Below are 25,982 nucleotides of genomic sequence, written 5' to 3'. Positions count from 1 at the left end.
AAAGAGTGATTGCAGAAATGGGCCAAGGCTGGAGTGAGGATGTCAATATCGTCCTTGATGGTACTGGAAGAGCAGGGAGTACTTGTTTGGACGACACTTCCATAGATCAGGCTTGTCTAGAAAACTTGTCAGGTGTTGTCTGAGTGAAAGAGGAGAAAGGAGGTGGAGAGGGAGAGGCGGCTTAAGGGGGGCCACGAGAGGTAGAAGGAGAGGAAGAGGAGAGTGGGGACAGGATGTCTTGAGTTTTAGTGGTTGAAGTGGTTGAAGTGAGAAGCCATAGCTGTACAGAGGGCCTGGGAGGGAATAGGGCCTGGGAGAGAATAGGAGAGGTGGAGACTGCAGAAGGAGGCCACGTAGATGAAGGCTTTGATGTGAGCTCTCTTCATAAACAGGGCAGAGAGTCTGTATTGACTTTGGAGTAGGCGGCAGGCCAGTTTGTCAGAGATGCGCCCGAGGCCCTCCACTTCCACTCAGCCACCCTGCACTTGCATTTCAGGGTGGTGAGGTCGGAGTGATTCCAAGAGTTGCACTTAGAGGTAGGCATTGTTGTGGGGCTTTCCGTGCATCGGGCCGCCCTGTACTAAACACTTGCACGCATAAATACAATGAGACTGCAGCACACGCATCTTGTCGTTCCAGGGTTCCAGCAGCATCTGCCTTACGGACCGTCTTTATTTGTAACGCGCATGCGTGGCCAGAACGAGGCTCGCACATGCGCACGTCAGATACGGACGTAACATCCCTTTTTTTACTTTAAACAAAAAAACAGCACAAATACAACTTACATAAAACATGTGCAAATACATCAGAGTTCAAACAATGGATAACAAGTCTGATACAGTCACCTGTTCAGTCCCCTGAATCTAGGACGTAGTCTTTGAGCCGAACAGGTAAGGCGCGGCCTAGTCGCGCCGGGGACCGCTGCTCTGCCGGCGGTGGGGTCCCGACTGTGCAGGATGTATCCGGTAGAGGGTTATCGTTGGGAACCTCCGCCTCTTCATCTTGTGGTGCTGGTCTTGTCAGAACATCATCTCGTGAGGGGCTGTCAATCTTCTTGAAAAACGATTGATTGCGGGTGATGGTTCCTCTCGCATTCGCCGCAGTGATCATAGATCCCTTGACATGAGTAACGACCCACGGTTGGGGTTCATATGGTAGCGACAGTTTCCCTTCGGGTCTTCGATTGCGTACCAGCACCGAGTCTCCCACCATTATTTCCTTTTCTTGCAGTCCTCTTCTCTCGCTCTCTTTGGCATTATGAGCTTCTCGTTCTTGTCTTACCCTGTCATTTCTCCTCACATATCTGACGTCTCTAAGAAGTCACACTATCAGCTGCACCTCCTCAGAGGTATCCTTCCTTTCCTCTCCTTCCCCCAGAAGCTCACTGTCTCCAGAGCCCTGGTTCTCTCGAAGCTGGACTACTGTAACAGCCTCTATCTAAATCTTCCTGCCTCTACTCTCCGCCCTTTGCAACTCATCCAGAACAGGACCGCAAGACTTGTCTTTGGTCTCAAGCCCAGGGACCGTATCTCTCCAGGACTGAAATCACTACACTGGTTTCCAGTGGCTGCGAGGATTAAGTTCAAAACCCTCTGCATTATCCACAAGGCCTTCTGGGACCTTGGTCCAAAATACCTTCAAGTCTCTCTTCCTAAATATCTTCCTTCTCAAGCTCTTCGCTCATCCACCTCCAACTACCTCAGGGTCAGCCGCTTCTCCAAGCAACGAGCTGGGGTAGATCTCTCTCCGCAGCAGGGGCCTCCCTCTGGAACAGCCTTCCTGCCTCCCTGAAACTTGAGGAGAACCATCTCCGGTTCCGGAAGCACCTCAAAACCTTCCTCTTTGCCTCCGCTTCCTCTCCCTCTCTCCCCTGCTAAAATCACTGAACGTTCACTGAATCTGCAACTGGGCCACTCACAGATCTCGGTCCTTGGCCCAGCCACTCTTCCCTGCACTGCCTACCTGCACTACGGGACTGTCTCTGTATCCTACAGCCCCTTTCTCCCGGCACTTACCTTGCACTTGCCACCAGCTGGCCCTATTATTTATCTTGTATTCTACTAACCATGTACTGCACTTTCCTTGCACTTGCCACCAGCTGGCCCTATTATTTATCTTGTACTCTACTAACCATGTACTGCACTTTCCCCTCTCCCCTTCCCCTTGCACTTTTCCCAGTCCCCTCTACCCTTGCACTTGCGCGATCTGAATGACACCTGGCCTAGTAGGATCATTGTCTGTCTCCCCTTGTTCCCCTCCCCCTTGCCTCGTCGCGCCTTGAAACACTTGTGTATAGGCGCGTTACAAATGCCATATCATATCATATCATATCATATCATTGTCAATGACCCCTGGTTCACGGCCTTCCGCCTCTGGGATGAGTCCCCTCAGGCAGCGCCCAAACAACGCCTCCATGGGAGCTACGCCGGTGGATTGGTGCGGAGTCGTCCGATATTCTCGGAGAAAATCAAACAGGGTTCTTTTTAGTTCCATTCCACTGCTGGCGGCAATGTGAAAAACCTTGTTGAGGGTCTTCATGAACCGCTCGGCCTCTCCATTCGCCCTGGGCCAAAGCGACGATACCTTCCGATGTCGAATGCCCTTCTCACGTAAGTACTGAGAGAATTGGTTTCCCTTGAATGGCGGCCCGTTATCAGAGCATAAAATTTCAGGGAGGCCATGCGTGGCAAACATTTTATCCAAAGCGAGGAAAGCATGGACCGTGGCAGTTGAAATAGGTAGCTCCACTTCAGGATATCTTGACCATTGATCCACTGCCACTAGGAAATACATCCCCCTTCCAGTGGACCCAAAGTCGGTATGTATCGTTCCCCATGGCTTCTCGCTGCGCTCCATTGAGTTGATCGGTGGTGCTCTTTCCACTGGGCTTGCAGCCTGGCACGGTAGGCATCTCTTCACATGCAGCTCAACACAAGCCTCCAGGTCAGGAAACCATACCTTTGTCCGTAGCCTTGCCTTCGTCTTGGCCACTCCCTGGTGTCTGTTGTGCGCTAGCTCTATGACTTTTGTTCTCAACGACTGCGGCACAACAATTTGTCGACCCCTCAATAGCAATCCGTCTTCCAACATGGACAGCTCGTCACGAATTTTCCACAATGTCTGCAGGTCTCTCTGCGCTCTGTCTTCCCTTCTTGTATGGTGCTGCAGGACCCCTTTCCAGTCACCACTCAGAATAGCCTCTTTTATGATCTGAAAAATCTCATCATCTGCGGATTCTCAGGCCATCACTTCTCTGTCTAATGCCACCGGCATGGCACATGCCACAATGTTGTGAACAAATTCCTGGCACTCTGTCACATCTCCTTGATCCTCTTCCCTCACCATGTTGGGATGACGCGACAAATAGTCCGCTGGGTTGTTTGTCTCTGGCCGATACACCAACTTGACTCCATATTCTATGAGTGCGAGCATCCACCGCTCTATCCTGGGAGGCGGTTTCGAAGATACACCTGCCAGGATTGGGAGAAGGGGTTTGTGTTCCGTGATGACGGTGACTGGTTTCCCAAGGCTATACAGTCTGAAGTGCTTGCAGCCTCATAAAATGGCAAGGGCCTCCCTTTCTATCTGGGAATATCTTCTTTCGGTGTTAGTTAGGGCTTTGCTCGCATATGCAATGGGTATCATTTCACCTCTCACATCCCTTTGCATCAATACCGCCCCCAGACCCACGGGACTTGCATCCACAACCACTTCAGATTCAGCTGCCGGATCAAAATACGCCACCGTGTCCTGGTCGGATAATGCCTTCTTGATTGCACTGAACGCATCCTGTTCTCTGGTGCCCCAGACCCAAACCGCATCGTTTTTTGTAAGGCTCGGAGCGGTTCCGAAATGGATGCCAGCCCCTTGATGAAACGGCCGCAATAATTGACCATCCCCAGAAAACTACAGACTTCTGTCGGTGACTGGGGCGCTTGAGCCTCACAGATGTCTCTGACCTTTTCCGGGTCTGGGGATACGCCATTTCCATGAAATATAAACCCAAAGAACCCAATGCGATCCTTGAAGAATTCACATTTCTCACGATGTAAGGTGAGTCCCAGGTCTTTCAGTCCCTGTAAAGTAGCTTCTAGACGTTTTATGTGTTCAGAGTGCATAGTTGCGAACACCAGGATATCGTCACTCATGTTTATCACTCCCTTTAGACCTGCTAATGCGCCTCAGATGGCATTTTGAAAGACCTCCGCGGCCGATGATATTCCAAAACTGAGGCATTTGAATTGATACAGACCCTCATGCGTTGTAAATGTAGTAATGTATCTTGAGTCTGCATGCAATTCCAGCTGGTGATATCCTGCTCTTAGGTCTAGTTTTGAGAAATTTTTGCACCTTGCAGTTCATTGAGGATATCATCTATCGTAGGAGTCAAGTGTCGTTCTCGCTTAATGGTTGCATTGGGCAGCCTCATGTCCACGCAAATGCTCACCTTGCCCGGTTGTTTGGGCTTCGGTGCCACCACGATTGGCGAGACCCATGGTGTTGGCCCTTCTACCTTCTCAATAATGTCCATGTTAATCAAAACTTTGAGCTCCTCTTCAACCTGAGCCCGAAGGTGGAACGGAATACGTCTGTGTTTTAGTGCAGTCGGGCGATTGGTTTCATCGATGTGGAGCCATACGGGTTCTGCTTTCAGCTGGCCAATTCCTTGAAATATGCTCTCAAAATGCTCCAGCAGTGAATTTACGTCCCCTTGATATACTGCAAACGCAAACTGAACCAGGTCAAGTGCCTCCGAGGCCGCACAACTCAACAAAGATCGTGGACTGACATCTGTGACAAAAAATCTTGCCTTGATAAGTTTTCCTTCACGTGTTACAGGAGCTACGAATACCCCTTTGATGGGAAGGGGAGTGTCACCCCCAAACGTGAACATTTTTGCTGTTGACTGGTCCAATGGAGGGGGACCTGGAATGGCCTCATAATGTTCAGTGGCCAACACGCATACCGAGGCTCCTGTGTCTATGAGTACCTGCGTGGGGACCCCTTGAATGTCTACAACACATGTCGGCTGTCTGCGCTTCTTTGTCCCAGTAGCTAAGTTCGAGATGAAGAAACCTTCCTCATCTTCTTCCTCCTCCTCTGCAATATTGTAATTTTGGACCTCCTGTTCCACGGCAGCAACGCCACCACTTACCCTTGCGGGTCCTTGCTGTGTGGCAACTGGGGCAGCAGCTCTGCACATTCGGGCATAGTGCCCCGGCATGTTGCATCAACCACAAGTCCTCGATTTCGCTGGACATTCCTCTGCATGCGGCAGGTCGTATCCACAATATTGGCAGGTGACCACATTGCTTTGAGTTGGTGTAGACTCCTGCCTCTTATGGCTCCACCTTGACTTAGTCTGAGATTGTCTTCCAACTGCAAACGCTTCAGAGTGCTGGACTGAGCGTGTAGCTGCGTCCATCTTGGCTCCTCTACTCTCAGCAAGTTCATAGACTCTTCCACTGTCCAGAATCTGTGTTAGTGACATGCCTGGCTCTCTTAAAACCTGTCTCCGTAGTTTGCCGGAGCTGCACCCTTGGATCAGGTGATGGCGGACCATTAAATCCGCATCCGTCCATCTGCACGTGGTGGCTAGCTGTCTCAGCCGTGCACAAAAATGATCAAGTGACTCCTCTTCATGCTGCTTTTCTCCACACATGACAAATCTGTTGGAGAGTGGTATGAAGTGATCTTTCAGTGCCGTCTTAATGGCCGCATATGTTACCACAGGTAAATCGAGAGATTCATATATGCGTAGTACCTCTGTGCCTGCGGAATATAAGAGCGTTGCCACTTTGGCGTCATCATTCGTTTCTCCCGTGGCGGCGAAAAACATGTCAAGTTTCTTAATCCACAAAAGCCATCTCGGGCCCAATTTCGAGGGTGGACCTGAGGTGTCAAATTCTTGCATTGGTTGCAATGAACCATGCTGCCTTCTCACCATTCCCGCCACCGCAGGGGCTTCTCCATCATTGTCCGTCATGTTCACAGGTCGCACAGGCACCTCACTCCTTGACAGAGGCCGCAAACCTGGCTATCTTCGTGTCCGACGTGCCTGACTTGTTGGGTAGAGCCACTGTGATGATGCGAGGTGTCTCTTCTTTCTTTGCCGCCTGTTCTGACGTTTGGTTAGGCAGAAATCACAGTCATCCCTCCTGGGACAACTGCAGGGTGTCCAAAATTTAGGGTTTGTTTGCCTCAGTGACCAGACAGCGCACGAGCACCCTCGCGGGCCGCAACTGCCGTAATCACAAAAAACAAAATGGCCGCCGTCACTCATGTGAGGATCGTGTCACACGTGAGATAAAATACCCTTGCTGACACACATTCGTGTGGTGAGCGTTTCTCTCTGTGTGCCGCCCTCGTGGCCAGTGTTGTGGGGCTTTCCGCACATCGGGCTGCCCTGTACTAAACACTCGCACGCATACATACAATGAGACTGCAGCACACGCGTCTTGTTGTTCCAGGGTCCTGGCAGCATCTGCCTTACGGACCATCTTTATTTGTAACGCGCATGCGTGGCCAGAACGAGACTCGCGCATGCGCACGTCAGATACGGACGTAACAGGCATCAGATGGATTCGCATCACAGGGGAAATGATGTTCAGAGTGTTGGAGATAAAAGGAAGGATGAAGGCTAGAGAGTATTGTGTCAGAGTGTGAGTCAGCCACAAGAGTAGCAGAGAAAATAGAGGCAAAGGCATCCACTGGCTCACGCTTCATGGGCCGAATGACTGAGAAGGTAGGTGGCAGTGCTGAGGTGAGATTTGCCTGGGGACAGAGAGTTCAATTAAAGTCAATCAGCGATTTGCAAAAATTAGAACTCAGGACACCAATCACAGAGGATGAAATTACCCAAGCCATTTCCTCACTATCACAGTGATAGACCCCCTAGCCCAATTGCTGGAAACAGTATTAGCTGAGGCACTGACCCAGGGTCATCTGCCTAAGTTGATGGTGGCGGCCAATATAATTGTCTTCCATAAAGAAGGCCACGACCCAGAGGATTGCGGATCATAATACCCAATATCGCTAATTAACACTGACACCAAGATATTGGCTAAATGCCCAGCTTGTACAATTGAGAAAACCCTCCCAAAACTCAACGATAAAGATCAGACAGTCTGATGGGATTTTATGTTTAGGGCATTCAAAGCTTATGGTTTCCCAGCATCAGTTCTAGGGCTAGTAAGATAACTATGCATTAACCCCCAAGCCTCAATGACCACTAACGGAACAGCCATGGACATATTTAATTTATATTAATATATGAATCTATACTAAGGCACCAGACAAGGGTGTCCGCTCTCCCCCCTTTTATATGCATTGTCCATTTAGCCGCTAGCTGAAAAACTACGCACAGAGTCACAATGGAGCAGTGTGATAAGAGAATCAGAAGAGGGCTGAATATCCCTGTATGCTGATGACCTTTTGCTGTATGTTAGCAACCCCTCAGTATCGCTCCGATGCTTGCACCACCTGCTTCACGAATATGGACCTATGACGGGGTACAAGGTAAACTGGACAAAATCAGAGGTTCTTCCCTTCAGACCCGATATACCATGGGACCCAGGCAGGGTAGCTCCTTTTCGCCTCCAACAGCATTCCATCAAATACCTGGGGGTCCATACTGCCCCGTCCATCCAAGAAATTGCAGATCTTAACTACCCACCTAACCTAACTAAGATTCAATCAGACTTTCTTAGATGGAGCACACTCCCGCTTTCATTGGCAGGCTGCATCAATGCCTTTAAGATGAACTCTCTCCCAAAATTCTCCCAAAACTCATACACCTAGCAATGATGATACCCTGTGTCCCAACGCAACAAATGTACAAAGATCTAGACTTACAACTGGCCAAATTCATCTGAAGACGCAAAAAGTCAAGGGTCCGGCTTGCAATTCTATAGCCCTCCAAATACGATAAGGGACTAGCAATACCAGCCTGGTGGACCTATTATCAGTCAGCCCAAATAAGCTGAGCCAAAAGATGGTTTGATACATCAGACACATCCAGTCAGTGGTTGATGAACTTTCCCTAGTTACACCATACACCCCAGCAGAAACCCTAGCCATCCCACTAAATAAACTACCTAAGAGTATCAGCTCACACCCAATTATAGGCCTGACACCGACACAAGGGCATAGGATGGGAAAATTGTTGAGCTCCAATGTCCGGGCAGCTCCAGCCTGGATCAGCATACGTGCAATCCTCTTGATCGGCCAAGAGCACACGTTACACAAGTACCCAGACTCCAGTAGGCCTGATATCAGAGTACAAGACTTGTACGATAGGGATACACTGATGGGGTGCCAAGATGCTAGCAAAATACTCTGGCTACAACACACAAGTGGATACATTAGCTCACTATACGAGAGGTTATCAGGTCCAACACAACCAACCAGACATTGCAGAACGGCGGAAGAACTAGAAATGGGGCAAAATCCAACCGAATTCCCACAAATACGTTCATTCTAAACCATATAGGCAACATAATCCTTGCAGTACAATGGTCCGATGACCTAGACATCCCAATAGACATGGGCGATATACACGACTACTTCAAAAACATAACATCATCGTCACACAAAATGCACAACAGATAAATTCTGTATAAAATGATCTAAAGGCTTTACTACATGCCTAGTAAACTCCACCGTATGAGCCTCATTTGGTTTCTTGCGTGCGGGCGACAATGCAAAGAGATGGGCATGATAGGCCATATCATGTGATCATGCCCACTGATTATAGCATACTGGGAAACAATCCACAGAATGATTTCCCAAGTCCCTAACTTGACTATTGATTTGGCCCATGGACCAATGCTGTTTGGTGCAGATGAAGCGGACTGGCACACAGACCCAATTATAAGAAAACTGTCACACACAATCCTCTTCTCAGCACGCGAGCTCCTAATCGTGTAATGGAAAGCAGTCAAAGTCCCTACCAAACATGCATGCTTAACAATGATTTCCTAGATCTGCTTACTAGAATGCTTCATGATGAGACAGCGAGGCAGACCAGAACAAGCAGACCACTTAAGAGATATATTGGACACATACATCGAATAAGATGGACAGACGAGTAGGACCTCCTTAAGCATCCATGCCTCGCAGCTGAAATATTTACTGATTTATAAGCACAATCATACTCAGTGCTTCCCCACACAACACCTCCCACCGCAGGTTGCAGGTAACTGAGAAGCAAAACGATGTGCTCTTGCAGATGACCCCTATCAGAGTATCTGGGAATAGATAGTCAAAAAATACTACAATGTGTGTGTATTATTTATCTTCACTCTTACAAGTACGGTTACTAGTATTGCTTTGGGTCGGGGGGGGGGGGTGAATTATTATTCATATTCTTGTTCAATGTGTAAGTGGTAGGGAGGTATGTGGGTGAAAGGGAGTATAGATCGCTGATGCTATTACCCCATCTATGTACCAGGCAAACAGGTCATGTAAAACTGTCAATTACATGCTTTGCAAATACTTTAAAAAAATTGTGGAAAAGGATTTAATGTAATCCCCAAAAACCACAAGCAGGCAAACAATTTGAGTTTGCAAAAATGGGCAAAGTGACATGTTCTAGGTCCAGGGGGCAGAATGACTTTTCTCTGGTAAATGTATAATAAGAAATGCTGCTGTTTCCTATCAGAGCCAGTTAGGAGTTCTATGCAGATTGCTGTTCAGCTCTGCCTGCCAACTCTGATGCCCCTGAAGGGATCTGCTCACCAGGAAAACTGATGAAGCTCTATGTTACAGCTCTTTATTGGAGCTAACTTATCAGGTGACGTCAGTCTCATTTAAATCCAACAAATTTCTTTCTAGCCAATCCTTGCCTGTGGTTATCAGTATCTTAATATTAGGTCTGATCTTTTTAAACAGGTGGCTAGTCCTTTTTCCCAAGAAAAAGACAGTGAAATGGTTAATTCTGGTGATGTCAGCTGGGTCACCTCCTTAAATATACACATTTAAGTCCCCTCCCAAAAAGATCAAGCCACCCACTTTAAAAAAAAATGAATCTTTCGGGTGGTACTTTTCCCATAGACTTTCCATAGATTTTCAAAAAAGACAGTGCCCACAGTCAATCATGGTGATGTCAGGGCACAATCTAGGTTTCCACCCGTGCCAACCGGAGGCCTGCTTCAGAGCACTGACATTGTAAACATTCAGAATGGTTGAAAATTAAACATAACCTGAAGATGCATCTAATATATAAAGCTGAATGTATGTATAAGTGAATGTTTTCCGGCTATACAAATCCACGCCATTGAACCCACGTCTACCCAATTGTGCATGGATTCCTCTTTTGTCTGGGGCAAGATCGTACATAGTCTATGTTTGGATGCAAAAATCTTATATGCAAAACATATTTTGGATGAGTGTGTATGTTGGTCGGGCTATACAAATCCACACTGTTGTACCCACTGCTACCAAATTGTGCATGGATTCCTCATTTGTCTGGGGCAAGATTGCAGTCTATGTATGGATGCAAAATTTCACTCCATATACACCCTCAGTTACTGATGCTCACCACAATTCACTGAAGTAGATACTAGAAGGAGGCAACATTTGGAATAAGTTTATTAAAGCATTTTTAATGGGAATTAAAAAAAATATATATTCTTTTTTTATCACGCCACTCCATATGTGGGAAATGGCAAGGTTACTTAAATTCCTTCACGAGAAGAGAGCACAATCAATCAATATGTCTTAGACATTTTCTCAAATGTGCTGAAGCGAGTGACTGAACATGCCACACAAAAAACGAACATCACTTGGAAAAGCTCCACCTGATGCAAAGCGAAAATCAATATCAAGAGCTTCTGAAACACAACAAATAGCACCACGACTTGCCGACCAGAGGACAAGAGCGACTTTCTCCAGGGCAAATAAGATGCCACAGCAAACTGAAGCAAGACTTGCTGGCATGAGGACAAGAGCAACATCCTCCAGGGCATATGAGACACCAGAGCAAACTGAAGCAAGACTTGCTGACAAGAGGACAAGAGCAACATCCACCAGGGCATATCAAACACCACTCAATCAGGACATGGGCAACGCTGGGTACCCCAGCTAGATCTCTATAATGGAGAAGTCCAACTAACTTTTAAAATGTGTTTTGTTCAATGTTAAAGGGCATGTATTCCATAAATATATAAACAACTACTTTACAATGTATTATAACCAAATATTGTTACCATTCAACTGAATTATTTCTATTAATGACTTCTTTGTATCAAATTAAAACAGTGTATTTGCTTTGGGAACATGGTAGCCTGTGACTAGGTGAATGCATCACTAACAATTAAAAGGGAGCACATTTCCAAATTAATACACAATCTACATACATACTTAATGTCTTACAGAAGAAAAACTGGACATGTAAACATGTGGACATGTAAACACATTCCAATATATTTCTCCAATTTTGTTTTGATTCCATTAACACTTAAAAAGCAAACCCCAGATAAAGCCACTTATAACAAAGGATTTTCCTTCCCAATATTAAAGTTTTACATTAACTTTCTAAATCAATGCATGCTTAGTTGAGCAAGTGTGTTTTTGGATAAAAGAAATTAAATGAAATGTTACCTTAGAGGCTCAAGCATGTACACACATTACTTTTCAATAGAGTAGAACTGTTCAAAAGAGACAAATATGTGCTTGTGTGTTTGTGGTTGCAACATGTTAAACAAAGTTCTAAACAGATTACATACATTCAGACCAACAGTTTGCCTTAGCTTGGAAGGTATTCAGACTCTGCTTACGTAAAATATGCAACACCTGGCCATTACTCAATCATTCATGTACCAATAGATTCTTCTTGTTACACTGTTGGGGTAGTGTACTCTCGCTGAAGAATCCATGTGATAAACTTCTGCACCGCTCAGACCGCTATTTACAGATAATGACAGAATCTGAACCTAATTACGCTGTTGCAGACAAGGAGGTGTTGACCATCAAAGCAGACTTTTGCAAATGGTGCCACTTGCTTGCTAATGAGTGGCCGCCATAAGATCACGGTCATCACTGACCACAATAACTGCCAGTTCTTAAAATCTATTCCCGTTTTATCTACTTCACAGACTATAATTTTGTTGTCACCTACTAACCTGGAATAGCAAATCAAAAAGCAGACACATTTTCCAACTATGTAGAAGAAATAGCAAGCTCTGCATCAGAACCAAAATGTCTTATTCTGCTGAGGCAAATTATAGAGGAAGAACCTCTGTTTAAAGAGATCTGGTACATGCAATGCCCAAACTTTGAGTCCATGGGTTAAAATCACCCCTAATTGATCAGTATGTACTGCCACATCAAGATATGCCCTTTATCACCCTTTCAGAACCTTCAATTTCGACCCAATCTCATTTTGGTGCCGTGAGTCGCCTCTGGTTGGGCATCATTCTTGTGTCATTATAAGGTCACTTTTGGTGGCTGTGAATGCCAAATTCACTGTTGCAATATGTGGACATGTATATGGTATGTGCACAGTCAAAACGAACTTTACCAAGCTAGCAGGACTGCTCCTTCATTTTCCCATACCATGGACCCCAGGTTACACTATCTCAATGGATTTTACGGCGGAATTACCAAATTACATGGGCTACAAAACACTATTCATAGTTGTTGAGTAGTTCAACAAAAGGGCTCATGTTTAACCATATGAGGACCCATCTAGGTATTCTCCCGCCTCCTCCTTCTTCTCTTCAACCACCACTGTCTCTTTCATCTCCAGCTTCCTCTCCAAACTCGCTCTGTCAATGTCTGTATACTCCTCCACTCTGACATAACGCCTATTGATAATATCCACATCACTGATATGCTCTCCTTTCGTGGCTTTGTGCCACGATTATCAGGGTGCCAGCCATCAGGTGGTGATATGCACTGACCATAAAAATATATTGCCATTGAGTACAGTGCAATGCATCAGTCCCTGGCAGGCACAGTTGCATTTGTTTTTTAAGACATGTGAATTTTCGAAATTACATAATCTTAGTCTTTCTCCCACTAAGGCTGATGCTCTCTCTCATCTACATGTCTCAGAAAACATGTCCCCCAAGGACCCACAACCAATCCTACCCACAGCGAAGGTAATATTCTATTGCAATACTGCTCAGTGTATTCTGGCTGGTCTATGATATTGGGTACAACTGCAACCCTACTCAACAGCGTTTTATCTCTATGCCATCCATAATGGGATGCACTTCAATGGTTCTTTCTTCTTCCTTCCGCATTCCATGCCTTTTAACCAAGCACTAGAGTAGAATGAAAGGAGCAAACTGGCCGGTCACTCTGGTCAATTCAAAACACTTTGCCTTCCTCAGGCCTGGTGTTGGGTGCCACAGATGTGTTAAGACACCATCACCTTTTTCCATACCTGCATGATATCCCTTCAGAGCAAGGCTAACAAGTGTGCAATCCAAGGCTTATTACAGCTACAGTCTATATCTCCTGCCCCCAGCACATGTCGTCCCTTGATTTTATTGTGGAACTCCCACACTACCAAGAGTATGACTTCCTTGTGCTTGTGTGTGGCTTCAACAAAATGGCGCAATTGTATACACAACAAAGGAATAGCTGCAGAGGTATAACTAGTGAATAAATCTATTGACAAGTGTTCTGTCATTGATTCCCAATTGTATTTGTAGAAAGCCTTACACTCCCTGTTCGATGTAGATGCCTCCTTGTCTTCCATCAATCATCCACATACCAATTGGCAGACAGAAAAGACCAATCAAATTATTGAAATGTATCTTAAATGTTTCTTCCTCCAGAACCACAATACTATGCTTAGCCTCTACACATCCAGGGTGAACTGAATCTGTCTACCCAAATCCTGTGTCTATACCTGATCACCTGCATTATTAGCCCTGTGGCTTTTGAGTTACTCTTACCTAGGACCTTGAAAATACAGCTTGGGTTCCACATTTCCCTCTTGCTCTATGGGCTACATGGTCCCCATACAAATAAAAAGCACAAACCTACCAGTGTTTAAGTCCATGATGAATGTGACAAAGATTGCCATTAATAATTCGGTGAGGAAGGATAGCTCACGGGCAACACGTTTGTCTTGGAAGCAAGACAACACAGCGCAGCGCAGGTTTGAATCCCGATCCCACGCTTGGAAAGCTCTTGCTGGTATTAAGCGCATTATAAATGAATAATTATAATTATAATTATACTGATTATCTATCTATTACCCAGGTGACTGGAAGATGGTATAACCATGAGGACCACTCATGGGAACCGGCAGACACAATCCATGTCCTGGATGGGGAATATCTGTCAGACCCTGCCACTGGGTACGGTTTAAAACTCCCTGAAATGAGAGTTGGGATTGGCTTGTTCCAGCCCTCGGGCAGTCCACTCTCTGCCAAACACACCATTGCCTTGTTTCCCAGTCTCTTTCAGGGTTAATATAACTCTGTAGTGTGGTTTCTTCAGGCAACTGGTGTAGGAAATGGCTGGTGGCCTCCACCCCTGGGCATGGATTCCAGTTCTGATGTGTGACCTGGAATTGGCTAGTCCCCACTCTTAGGTGATTCTCTTTCAGGTTGCCACACCCTTACTGTGACCCTAGCGTGGACTCCCTTAGTCTATCCATTCTTAACTGTATGAGAGTGGAGGCCTTATTCAATAAATGGCTGGCTAGTTGTCTGTGGATTTTCTGTCATAATTCAGGTCCCTATCGTTTCCCTCTGTAGATGTATATGGAGTTGCTGTACTCATGCAAGGGGAGCCAAGTGTGCAGGTGCTACTAGGACAGCAGGATTGCTGGTTCTCAAGTCCCTAAAATGGGCAGGTAGTTTCTGTGGTGGCCAATTGATTGTCCCTTTCCCTGTGATGTGGACTAAATATAGGTGACCAGATGATCCTCCCCATATAAGCCTGGGCCCATCTTCTGCTTGTGTGGGGAAGCACATCCCCTCTTCTTTTCACCCCACTGGCGATCCCTACGGCAAGGCAAGTAGAATTTTTACAGATCCACCCCCTTCCCCTAAGCTGCATCTAGAGATGACAACCCCACCTTTTGTGGAGAGGAGGGACTTTGAAGGGGACAATGTTTGACTCAGCATCCCTACACTTAAGTTTTATCACTAAATGTTTGAAGGGAACAGAGAAATTGAAAATAAATTGTTTATGCCCACTTGCAAGTGTTTCGGTCCTCGTCCTGTTCATAAACCAGCAAATTCCACTGTAACCTCTCAACTTCTTTTGATTCTGTCAGTGCAGGTATAAACTGGATGTTCTCTCTATTCATTGTGGCCTAAAGAAGAGGATGTGATGCTCCTACGTTGGAGAAAAGGGTCAGGTATTTGGAGTCCAACAGTTCTTCTGAATTTTCTCCACGGTCTTCTTTGCCTCCGCAGAGCCATGTTCAGAGTTTCCACCTTCTTTCGGTGTAGTTGGTTCAATGGCTTTTATTTTAATTTCTCATTGGTTTCTTATCTCTCAACATTCACAGTCCAAGATCTGTCCTTCACTGGGTGATTTGATGCTGCATGCCTAAGGCATTTTTTGGTTCTGTGTTGATGGATTGAATACATTTCATAAAACAGCCATCACTTTCTGTTTATGGGGAATGAGGGTCTGCCTGCCCAGAATTAGTGAGCTGACACTCTTAGCAGAACTCTAGGTTTCTTCAGGACTGCAGGACCTACTCCCAGCAGGTGGTTCCTTGAAAGGTTCTTGTTGGAACTTCAACTCTGGCGCCAGTGTGCTGATATAGATAGATTATCCAGACATATATGACATAGTTGTAGGGCTCCACTTGCAAGCCTACCACAACCTCTTTTCAACCAATCTAAATCATCCAGTTGGAGTGGTTCCACAAGAGCACTTCAGTTCTCCTTCTGGGTTTTCTGACTCTAGAATGTGGAAATGTGGAGCCATTGACTTGTTTTTGTGGGTGAGGGTAAGATAATAATAATAATAATAATAATAATAATAATAATAATAATAATAATAATAAGGCAGTAGCAAATCATTGGTATCTCCACATTCAGGCCGGTTTTAAGGATTAACACGGTTTTATTTATTTACTTATTAATGTGTCATAGCTTAACATAAGCTTTTCACATTTCATAAATCAATACGAATTACAAAAAGTAAGTACTATTGTAACTTCATTAAACATATTAAAAATACATTAAGAATGATAATTAAGAAGAAGCAAAAACAATAATAAGTAAAAGGATTTTCGATATACCAGAAATGAAGAAAATTCAATCTAAATGATGTATGAACAGTACATTGGCATTAATCTTTGTTTACCTATGTTCAATTCTTTTTTATGGCAATTTCACATTCTAAAAAGTTCTAAGGGACAAATTGCTAGTACAGACACTTATTGATTCGTAAGTGAAGATTTGACCCACCGATAGATTGGAGCAGCAAATCATTTATATAGTTATGTCCAGTAGTTTCTCTACAGTCAACTACATGTTATACATTGCAATATAAAGTTTCATCCCAATTGCATTGATCGCCCTTAACCAGAAGTCATTGCTGCTTATATGGTCAATTCTATTGACAAAATCAACATAACATCCAGGTAGCAATCCATACGTTTTTTCACGAATGGAAATGTGGAAGACTTATTAATTTCACTGTGCATAGCAGTCAGCAAGAGGATATCTGCATACAGCATCATTTTTAAGTACAGTTCAGCCCTTTTTCTGAATACCTGAGATTTCCACGAGATGAGACCCAGTTCTAGTCTAAGGATGGACATGGGTGTACGTGTCGGGAGTCCAAGTATTGTCTTCCAGTATTTCCCCTCAAGTAGCTGCAGCCAACCCAGGTCCATCAGCTGTAAGGCTTGTAGGCCATAGGTGATCATGGGTGCTAATACCTGCAGATATAATTGTCGTGCAGCCCAGATAGTGTACCCACAGTGAGAAGTAGAAAAACGGTATATCAGGGCAGTGATTTGGGCCGCTCGCGTGATTCGAGCTTGCTTACACATAGTATATTGGCCCTTGGGCTCAATCTCAATGCCCAGATATCTGTAATAGGGTGTGTATTGAATTGCAGACCCATGTATTTTAACACTCACTCGTGCTATCTTGTTGCTGCTGAAGACCACCATCTGGGTTTTGTCCAGATTGATTGTACTGCTGTTTCTTTGGGCATAAAACCATAATGCCTCTGCTGAGCTACGAACTCCACTAATTGTATGGTGCATGATGACTAAGTCATCAGCATATGCTAGGACCAAGCAGTGGGCGGTGCCTATTTTAGGGGGACAGTTGTGCTCTGCTGATCATACTTTTGGTATGTCGTGGACAAACAGATTATGTAATATTGGTGCCGTCACGCATCCTTGTTTTATTGCACGAGTTTGTCCAATCTTATAAGTCATTTCCCCTTAGAGTCTAGCTTCAGGGAGACTGTAGTGTTGTAGTGTAACAGTCTGAGATAATATGGTATTCCTTTGGGGCAGCCCAAGGTCTCAAGTTTAGACCACATAAGTTCTCTTGGGACTCGGTAAAAGGCTTCCTTGAAATCAATAAATAATGCATATAGTGGTGGACTGCCAGATTTTCTGGCCTTATTTCGGAGTATGTCCATTACAGCCAAGTTGTGCACTGTAGAGTATCCACCCCTGAAGCCACATTGGAATTGATCTAAAATCTTCTCTCTATCCACCCATGTTTGTAATTCGTGTGATAAGTACGTCGCAAATAATTTGCTCGTACAGTCCAGCATGGACAGTAATCGATAGTCATAAGGGTCTGTCTGGTCTCCCTTCTTGTAAATCGGGACCATAATTGCTGCCTGCCATGATTCCGGGATGCGTCCGTCATTAAGAATCTTATCAAATAATACTTTCAGGACTTCTGCCCAATATCCCGGATTGCTTTTTAGTACAACGTTTGCCAGGCCATTAGGTCTGGGTGCTCTCGATGATTTGAGCTTTTTTATGCTGGCAGTCAGCGATTCAACTGTCACCTTAAAAGGGGGAGGAGGTTGGCACAAAATTATCATCTCCTGGGACTGTCCGGGGGCAATATAATTGCGGCTTCTCAGAAATTCCTCCCACTGGCCGAGTTAACACGCTTTTAACACGCAACTTGCAGCTTGAATGGTGAAAACCCTGCTAGTCTGTATTCCATAGCATGTGTGGCATTGGCATCCATGTCAGCCACACCAGCTAACAGAACTGCAGCTCTGATCATGCCAGCACCCCCTCAGTTTTTGGTCTCAGGATGTTCTCTGTGTTGGTCAGAGTCAGCATAAATGCTGAATCTGTGTTCTGAAATTCGAAAACCCATTTGGGTCACTATGAAGAACAAGGACCAGGAACTGAAAAAACAGGATGCGTTAAGTGGAGAAAGTTCCCAGTTCACTAAAGTCTACGTCTTTGTGTCCAATCTGGGCCATCAAGTTGGAAGCCATATTTCCTATGTGGTAAAGACGGCATCCTATAGTGTTTCACTAAACGTTGTATAGGCCAATAATCCTACTTCTGACACTAGCTGTCATGACTGTAAGGATGATGAAATGACCAGACAAGCACAGGAAATGTAAGGGTAAGGTCTTTCATTAGGGACCATTTACAGTGGGGGAAGGAATGATGAATGTGACAGGAAAAAAGTGCAACTGAATTGTCAGGATTGTTACTCTACAGGGTTGAGGTAGTGCTCTGGATAAGGGGTTCCTTGATTCCTTGGTTGATTAAGTAAAGTGTTCCTCTAAAAAGAAATATTGGAAATTTTGGACCAGATTTACCCTCTATTCCACTGTTGCAGGTATCCAGATGGATCAAAACATTTCTGTTGCTAGTTTCCATGAGTAGCTAAACCCTTCTGTCTGCCTGTCTGTATCTTTCTCATTCCATTTGGGAGATGCTAGTTCAGGCCTAGATTTAACTTTGCACGATGGGACTTGTAGTGCTGTCTTTATAACGGGGTAATTCCAGGACTTTGAGCTTATTTATTTATATACCGGCGCAACAGTGCTCTTTTGATCACAAAAGAACGCACAATAGATACAAGAAATCAGATTTGATGGGAAGCAGTGAGCTTCTGACAATGGGTTGGGTTTGAGGGACATTCTAACCTGGTTTTGGAGGGGAGTAAATGGAACAGTCACCGGGGCAATACATAAGTGGACATAAAAAGATTAAGGACAACCAACATTGGACATTTTTAAAGTCCCAGAATCCAAAGCGACCAAATGCCCTGAAATGTCTTCTTTTGTCTGCAGTTGAAAGCCGGGTGGGGTTGAGGGAAGGAAATCGGGGCTGTGCTGGGTTTGCCCAATGCCAAGTAGAGAGTGGAGCAACTACCTACCATGCTTTCTGACTGTTGCAGCTGAGCGAGATTGGAGCAAATACCACACACTCTGCAAGTGCCTGCAGAGAGTGGAGCAAATCCTGCACACTTGGCAAGGGCCAGCGGGGAGTGATGCCAATACTGCACACTTGGCAAGGGACAGCAGAGAGTGGAGGAAATCCCACCCACTGGGCAAGGCCAGCAGAGAGTGGAGCAAATTCCATGCTCATGACTGGCCCGTAGGCCAAGAATGGCCAGGTTCTTTAGGCAGACAAACAGGGGGGACCTGCAGGCACCTATAACTCGGAGTGTGCTTGGACACTTGGTTTCTACGGAAGCAGTACGCTGGACCGGCATCCCAGGAGTTCGCAATGTCTGATGAGAGCCTTCTGGATGCTGGAGAGTGGTGTGTGTCCAAGCTGGGTTCTTCTGGGAGTTACCAGCATAATCCCACCCTTCCCAGCTGTTTCAAAATAGGCTGCAGTACCTTCTCATGTTAGAAAAGACATCAGGGTGCTCTTAGCTTTCACATGGATGTAGGGTTAGGTAACCAGCAGGGAAGAGGGCTTTGGGGGATAGCTTTATAAAAAGGTCTTCCAATCAGTAAATGGTTATGCATTCTCATGTAGCACATGTATTGCACTCAGAAGATCTGTGAAGGCTAAATGGATTTGAGGGCGGGCAGTGTGCTGCACTTAGATTGACTTGGGAGGGGACACTTGTGTTGCACTTTATAATGTTAGTCTGTCTATTGCTCTCAGAAGTGTATGATGATAACCTATCCATCACACTTAGAAGATCTATGAGTTAGTCATTGCAACACATAAGGATGAAAGAAAGTATTGGTGATATTGCACTTAGAAGATGCGTGAAGGTAGCACAGTATAGAACTTAGAAGATATACAGTGAAACTAGAAGGGTAGCCTGCCTAATCCATTTAGAGACTCTTATGATCCTAAGATTGTAAGGTAGCCTGTATGTGACACCTTGAAGATGTACTAAGATAGCTAGATACTGAGCATAGAAGATTGGAGGGAAGCCTGTCCATAATGATTAGGGTACCCTCTCTCCTCACACAGTGAGATCAAAGATAAGCTCCATCTGAGTTTAAGGTATGTATAAGGCGCTACTTCGGTGGACATCTGCCTCAGGCACTGCTATCCATTCACACACATTAGAAAGCAGCTACGATAACAACAAATTTGGTCTAGCTGAACACTTACGTCTTTGCCTACTTACATCAGACTTGCCGCAACACCTCTGCCATTAGAATACAGCGTCAACATATGAAAATATTCAGTCTTGCTGGTCACACATCAGGTCTCTTGCACTAGCTCTCTGTCATGACCTCCCTCTGCACCCAGCCACATGCCTGACCTCTTGGGTTGATACTGGAGCCCAGCCAGCCCACCTAATTCCTGATATTGGCCAATTGCATGCACATACTCTAATACTTTTGCTGAGACTTTTCCCATACCGGGACTTTGGTCCCGATGGCATTCCTACTACAAGCGCACTGAGGCCATACAAATGGGAAAAGGTGCTATGTAAATGCCCACTACCACTAGTACTACTACTACTGCTACTACAGTCCGAGCTTTTAAGATTTCCTGTATCCTTATTAGTAAGGGTACACTGCCAACCTGTCCACAATCTACATGTTTTAGAGGGCTCCCTCAAGGGGCAGAGTCAAAGTTTATTCTCCAGTTAATTGCCCAGATTCCCATGCATTTTTAGGGGAATTCTGATCACCTGGTGTTAGGCAGAGGCAGGGAGGTCTCCCTGCCCACTAATGGTTGCTATGGTTCAACCGGGCCTTCCAGAAACTTCTTGCACTATTTTCAGCCATTTGAAACCTCAACATCGGGCTGTCCTTCAAGATCCCCTTTATTCTCCTCAGCTGCCCTCTGATATTCTCAAAACCCCTCCTTTATTCCACCAGATATTTCTGGATATACTTCTGCATCCTCCTTATCCTCTTCAACCACCTCTGTCTGTCTGTCTGTCTGACTCTCTGAGGGATAGGTAAGGTGGTAATAGGAGGCAGTGGTAGTCGCGGGGTGAAGGAGTTGAGAAGAGAAGAAAATCAAAGGGTGGAGGTAGGAATACTGAGTGTAACATCAGAGGGATAGTAGAGTTGTCAGAAGGAAAACATCTCAGGATCTAGTGTAAGTGAGGGTCAGGTGGGACTGGGCATGGGTAACAGGTTGGTGGAACCGCATGGAAGGGCCTCTAACTCCCTTAAAATACTAAGTTGTATTAGGTCAGGGAGAGTTAGAGGACCCCTAGGGAGTTAAGGAGGCATCAACCCAGGGAAACACCAGTAGGCAACACCAGTAGCCAAAGCCTGTAGAAAGTCAGATAGGTGTCACTGAGCCCTAGTACTAACCCCCTTCTAGGGACGCCTGGGTTAGGGAAGAGGGAAAAGCTGGGATAGTTGAGATGAACGGCCCTAGCGGCACACATCCCTAAGAACCCAGTTAGCCTAAAATCACAAAGGATCCCACCGCCAAACTTTGCATCATATGAAATAAACACCATTGGAATGCCATCTGAGCCTGTAGCATGATCATTTGTGGTTGGACCTCATCACACACCCTCTCTTAAAAACTCTCCAACAACCTCTTCTTCACTATCACCAATCTATTGAACAACTTCCTGAAGGTCTCCATTAGCTTCCTCCTCCTGCACTCTGTATTTCTATTCTAGAATGTGTAGGTTTCACCCAGCTTCTTCACCCCTTCCTGCAGCCTCTTTACTTCTTTGAGCTCTACCCTCCCTTTTACTACTTCCAACTTCTACTTCTTCCCACCTTCCGGCATTACTTTTATTCTGTATACAGCCAATTGCCTCTTCTTACTACTTTGGGCACCACCCTCCTCTATTTTCACATTTAAGGATTTCCATGCCTTTAACCGCTTCTAACTCCTCTGGGCACCTTATTTGCTCTTTTGGTCAACACCCACTTTTATCACCATCTCTCTTCTACCATTGTTACTCCTTTGTGCTCCTTGTCCACCCCCAGCACCCCACCCTCCCTGGGCATTACCTTGCTTATCAATAATTTCCTTCAATTTGGCCACCGCTCTCTTACTCCTGGCTTCATGCTCCAGCTCTCTTGTGTCATTGGTCTTTTTTCTGGATTCCCTGGTCTCTCTTACAGCTGTAATGCTCCATTACTTCCAAGCTTCCTGTATCTCTCCTTCAGTCTCAAGCGTCATGCTCAATATTTTGCTCTCTCCTCCAACCTTCTCTAAGTGAAATCATGTAGCCTCTCTCCAGCTCATGTTTCAAACATCGAAACAGCCAGCTCAGATGTCATTGTGGGCTTTTATAGGGCTTTGGCCACCACCATCCAGCTGCTCCTTGGGGAAAAGGGACTCACCTCTGCTAGCTGAGAAAACGTGTGGCTGTCAGTCTTCAGCGCTGGGGTGGCTTAATGCCCTGAGGATGAGGTTGGGATTGACTTTTACAACACTTTGAGTGGTCCTTTCACTGCTAGGCAATCTCTGCACCTGCCTTGCAAATGCTCTTTGAGCGAGAAAAACTCTGGTCTGTATCTTCAGGAAGCTGGTGTGTGGATTGTCCGGTGGGCTCCATTCCAGATCAAGGCTTCTGTGTCATGTCTGGCAACACTTTGGGCTGGTTACTCCTTTCTACTAGGATGCCCTCTTTCTGATAGTCAGACCCTAACCATGTTGCTGAGGTGGACTACCTTACTCCAGCTCTTCTTAACTTTATGAGAGTGGATACCTTGAGCAATGGATGAATGGCTGACTGTTAAGTTTCCCATTGTAATGCAGGTGCTCTCTTTATCTCTCTAGATTTCTATGTGAGTCATGCACCCACAGAAGGTGAACGAAGAATGCAGGTGCTACTGAATCTGCAGGACTGCTGTTATTTGATTCCCTTAAAGTGGTAGGAGTGTCTGTGGTCACATTGTCATTGTCCGCAGCCCACATTGGATGACTAGGTGGGGGTGACCAGGGGATCTTTCACACACCACTCACTTCATAAGTCCACTGGTGTTCCCAGAATGAGGCTGATGAAGTAAAACTATCTTCTGGGCAGCACCCGCAAAATTCACAAATAGACAGAAAGCAGGAAAGTGTTAAGCAAGGATTATAGCCATACCACCAAAGTAGATCTGACATGGACATCCAAGTTGGATCACAAAGCACCTCTCACTTGTCACCAGTTTGTGTATATTATTGCTTCAATGCACATCGTTTGCCTGATGTTTTAGCTTCTGACAAGGTAGCCATAGTAGGAGATAGCTAAAATCCTGGAAAGTTCAGAAAAAGCTCTCAAGAATGCACTTGGTGCAAAATATGAGTGCAGGAAATATGTTCATAGCATGTCTAAAAAGGTACCACTTTATCAAGAATGGTTGTTCACAAAAATATCAAATGCATAGTCCATGTAAAAAACACCTGGTTTTAGACCCTTAATTAGTAGTGAAAATTATCAATCTAGTGGCAACTCAATTGAAAGACCCCAAATGCCTTCATGAGCACCCTGTATTCCATGTTGCCTTGCTGAAACCGGTATGTGGTGGGCTCTGTAAATCCACATCCTCTCCAGGAGGCACAGTACAAGGGAACCTAAGTAACAATTGTGGTCTATTCTGGACTTTAAGCAATTGCAAGGGATGCTGTTTTACATGATTGACTGGAGAGGATACGGGCTGGAAGAGCTATCAAGTGAAACTGCACATCACGTACACGCTCCTTAGCTCTTGCATGCTTCCAGAGCCCCACCACACCATGCCTTGGATGGGTCCAGATATGTGTTTGTATACTTCTTTTTAATATCGACTAGAAGTGCCTTGACCCTTTGGGGTTTACAGAAGTTGGTGTAACTCAATATCACTAACCCTAAGGCATGTTGAGTGAAGCTTGCTACTCCAGTGATTGCTCAGAAGTTGGAATCAGGGCAATTGCACTTTGCCTATTGTGACATATATACTTGCACCAGACTTCTGCATGAAGATTCACTAAACACTATGAAGAAAGCATCCAAATTAAGATCTGAAATATCGGGTGTGACATGTATAATGAACGTTAATCAAACCCTAACTTGCTATTCTTGGAAAAGAAACAGTAAGGTTCCAATTCTTGCTTCCGTACTTAATTCAAAAAGGGAGATTCTGGTCAAGTCACACTTATTCCCTGAGCATTACATTTTAAATACATTGGATATGTACTGTATAATGGAGCTATACATCATGCTATCTAGTACTTCCTCAATCACACTTTCATGCTATGCCAAGCTCCACTCATCACAACCACCATTCACATCTGTAACTGCCCACCTCTGCTCGTAGGCACTTCTCCCCTCTGCTTTGGTACACCTCGTTCTTCAACTGCTCTTACTATTTACCTCTCCTATCAGCCCCTGGCTTCCTCAATCTTTTCTTCTGTGGTCTTGGCATGTTCCGCCTCAAATGTATTCGCCCTGCAGTCATATACATGGGGGACCTTAACCTTCACTACATGACCGACGCTCAAAAACACCAACGGTGCACTTCCATCTCTGAAAATGTTGTGGTCTTCCTCAACAACTTGCTTATCCAAAATCATAACAATTCACTCAATCTCATCTACCCCTCCTCCTCACCCAAATGCTATGCCCCTCTGTTGACCCACCAACCTCTGACCACTCTATATAACATATCACTATCTCTGCCCCTCCAATATTCCTCCTATTCTTTCTAAAATCACAAGATGAAAATTGCAATCTAACTCTATGGGCCATTGAATTGCCATTTCTGGAGTTTGGGTCAGCATGAGTGGCTCCTTTTAAGTACTGTTACCCTGCTCACTCCTTCACTTTTTTCACTTCAGCCATCCGTAGTTGAGCACAACCACGCCTTTCAACCTGTGCCAGTGATGCACAACTCACTCTCCACCTCTCCTTGCTTCTTCTAACAATATGTATGTCTTGCTCTCACTACTTCTCTGCACTTGATCTCTCTACTGCCACGCGCAACTATGCTCTTCAGGCTCCAAAGGCTTAGATAACTCCGACACATTCTCTTAGATGCTTGTCACAAATTTCACCTGGTCCCACAAACCTCTCGTACCACCATGGCAACCGTGACCTGCCTCCACCAATCACCTCTTTTTAGCCATTCACTTATCTCTGGTAGTTTCCCAGACTCTTTCAAGGTTGCTCCAATCATTCCCATTTTGCAGTAACTTACCCCTGACTCCAACAATCCAACCAACTATTAAGCTCTATCAGAAGTGCTACTGGCACATGCTTCCAAAGAATGGATACAACATCAATTTGGTTGTTGTTTTCCGGATTTCCAATTCGTTTGAAGAAATGTGTACTTTGGTTATATTCATTTTGTTGTTACTTGATACATATCTTATAACTTGATTAGCTATGCATTAATGCTTTAAATATGAGGCAACATTAATATGAGTCACTGTGTGTTTTGTAGAATTGAAAATTCCCCAGAATTCCCTCGACCCTAATTCATACAATTGCTGTACTTTTAACTTTCACATGAAAAAGGAGAATGGGGAGAAGATGCGTTAGTGGGGAGAAGATATTGTTGTTTGGGAGTTTGTATATGGTGAAGATAAATGCCTTGTCAAGATGGATTAGTGCAGTGTTATTTAAAGTTAAAAAATGGGATCTTGCAGAAATTATACCTTTATTAGGGTAATTATATATATT

At 45.0% G+C, this 25,982-nt stretch overlaps 1 protein-coding gene across 2 annotated transcripts in view; it reads right to left on the bottom strand.

The window, feature by feature from the left end:
• Positions 1 to 25,982, bottom strand: part of LOC138537956 (complement factor H-like) — a 498,187-nt gene that overhangs the window by 57,185 nt on the left and 415,020 nt on the right. The gene's annotated exons all lie outside the window — the stretch shown is intronic.

The sequence above is a fragment of the Ambystoma mexicanum genome, chromosome 1q, assembly GCF_040938575.1.
Source record: "Ambystoma mexicanum isolate Mex_15411 chromosome 1q, UKY_AmexF1_1, whole genome shotgun sequence".
NCBI classification, from domain to species: Eukaryota; Metazoa; Chordata; class Amphibia; order Caudata; family Ambystomatidae; genus Ambystoma; species Ambystoma mexicanum.
Note: the sequence above shows the minus strand (reverse complement) of the source record. Positions and strands in the feature narration are given on the sequence as shown.